At 42.7% G+C, this 2,383-nt stretch overlaps 1 pseudogene; it reads right to left on the bottom strand.

The window, feature by feature from the left end:
* Positions 1–1,154: 1,154 nt before the first annotated feature.
* On the bottom strand, positions 1,155–1,645 carry LOC138443671 (peptidyl-prolyl cis-trans isomerase A pseudogene; annotated as a pseudogene).
* Between the last annotated feature and the right edge of the window lie 738 nt (positions 1,646–2,383).

The raw sequence follows: 2,383 nt of genomic DNA, 5'->3' as shown, positions 1-2,383 counted from the left end.
CTTTTTCTGTAAAGGGCCAGGAACTAGATGTTTTAGGCTTTGCAAGTCATACAGTCTCTGTCATAACTGTTCAGCTCTGCTGTGACAGAGCAAAAGCAGTCACAGACGATATGCAAATAAATAAGCCTGCCAGTGTTCCAATGAAACTGTTCATAAAACTGTTGTTCACAGGTTTGGTCCATAGGCCATATTTGCTGATCCCTGTTCTAGGCACTGGGGATACAGCAGTTCAGAAAACAATATCCTTGCTATCAAAGAATCTACATTCTGATGTAAGTTCTACTTTAAAATCTGAATCTTTGCAAATGGGTATTTGTGATTTGGAATAAGCATTCAGCTACAGCATTATGTGTGTGTGTGTGTTGTGTGTGTATGTTAGTTGCTCAGTTGTGTCCAGCTCTTTGTGACACCATGGACTATAGCCCACCAGACTCCTCTGTCCATGGAAGTTCAAGAATACTGGAGTGGGTAGCCATTCCCTTCTCCAGGGGATCTTCCAAACCCAGTGATCGAACCCAACTCTCCTGCATTGCAGGCAGATTCTTTATCATCTGAGCCACCAGGAAAGCCCATACATGGGTTCAAAACAGGTATAGAGGGGAGTGAAAGTGGCATGCCCTAGAAATTTGTGTGAAGTGACCCCAAAAGTGGCTCTTAAAAGATGTCAAACATGCTTGTGATGAGTTTTATCAAAATTATTTCATTTATATGAGATTGGTAAAGAAGAAATACTTGATTGATAAATTGGTATTTTTAGATTGATTCTGTAGATATAATTTAAATATATATGTGAATGAAATTAAAACACTAGCTTTCTTTAAGTAGAAATTTGACAAATCCACATTCTTGAAATTATATATTCAAGTTGGCTAAAATACTTTTTGGGAACCTTCTCTTTGGAGATGCCTTCTATTTCATCTCCTGAGCTGTCATTTTCTTCTCATTCCTTTTTTTTTGTTTAGTTTTTATTTCATAGTCATAAACTTAACTTTGCAATCCAGCTAAACTTGGAGGGGAATAAGGAAAATATGGAACCCAAAGAACAGCAGTGGGAGCACAGAAATTATGGAAGCTATTTCAAGAAGATGTGGATGATGGGATGCTCTCCAGAGCTACAGAGGGAATGTCTGGTGGTTAAATACAAGTCAGATTTATTAGATTTGTCCACAGTCAGCAATTTTTATCTTCTTGCTGGTCTTGCCATTCTTGGACTGCAGCACTCTGTGGCTTCTACAGTATTCATGCCCTCTTTCGCCTTGCCAAAGACCACATACTTGCTATCCAAACACTCGGTCTTGGTATACTGTAGATGAAAAACTGGGAACCATTTGTGTTGGCACCAGCATTGGTCATGAACAAGATACTAGGACCTGTGTGCTACAGGATGAAATTCTTGTCATCAAATTTCTTTCCAAAGATGGACTAGCCATCAGAGCCATTATGGTTTGTGAAGTCACCACCCTGCACATACATAAATGCTGGAATTACTCTGTGAAAGCAGGAAACTTTATGTCAAATGTTTTCTCTCTAGTGCTCAGAGTTCAGAAGTGTTCTGCTGTCTTTGGAACGTTGTCTGCAAACAGCTTGAGAGAGAAGTGACCCAAGGGCTTGTTGGCAATGTCCAAGACCAGGTGGGGTTGACCATGGTTGGGCAGTGGGTGAGGCTCTAGGCAGCTGCATCTGTGAGGTCCTTCTTGCATTCTTTGATCCAGCTTTCTCCCTGCTTCCACTCTTTCTCTCACACCCTCCACAGTTCACTCTCTACAGTTCAGTTCAGTTCAGTTCAGTCGCTCAGTCATGTCCGATCTTTGCAACCCCTAGAGGAGCTATCCCACATTGAAGGCCAGGAACAGCGGCGGTAGGGAAATACCCCTTGTCCAAGGTAAGGAGCAGCAGTTGTGCTTTGCTGAAGCAGCTGTGAAGAGATAGCCCATGCCCAAGGTAAGAGAAACCCAAGTAAGATGGTAGGTGTTGCAAGAGGGTATCAGAGGGCAGACACACTGAAACCATACTCACAGAAAACTAGTCATTCTAATCACACTAGGACCACAGCCTTGTCTAACTCAATGAAACCAGGCCATGCCTGCGGGGCAACCCAAGACCGGCGGGTCATGGTGGAGAGGTCTGACAGAACGTGGTCCACTGGAGAAGGGAATGGCAAGCCACTTCAGTATTCTTGCCTTGAGAACCCCATGAACAGTATGAAAAGACAAAATGATAGCATACCAAAAGAGGAACTCCCCAGGTCATTAGGTGCCCAATATGCTACTGGAGATCAGTGGAGAAATAACTTTAGAAAGAATGAAGGGATGAAGCCAAAGCAAAAACAATACCCAGTTGTGCATGTGACTGGTGATAGAAGCAAGGTCCGATGCTGTAAAGA

Source organism: Ovis canadensis, chromosome 7 (genome assembly GCF_042477335.2).
Source record: "Ovis canadensis isolate MfBH-ARS-UI-01 breed Bighorn chromosome 7, ARS-UI_OviCan_v2, whole genome shotgun sequence".
Classification (NCBI taxonomy): domain Eukaryota; kingdom Metazoa; phylum Chordata; class Mammalia; order Artiodactyla; family Bovidae; genus Ovis; species Ovis canadensis.
This window is presented reverse-complemented; position numbering and strand designations above follow the sequence as displayed.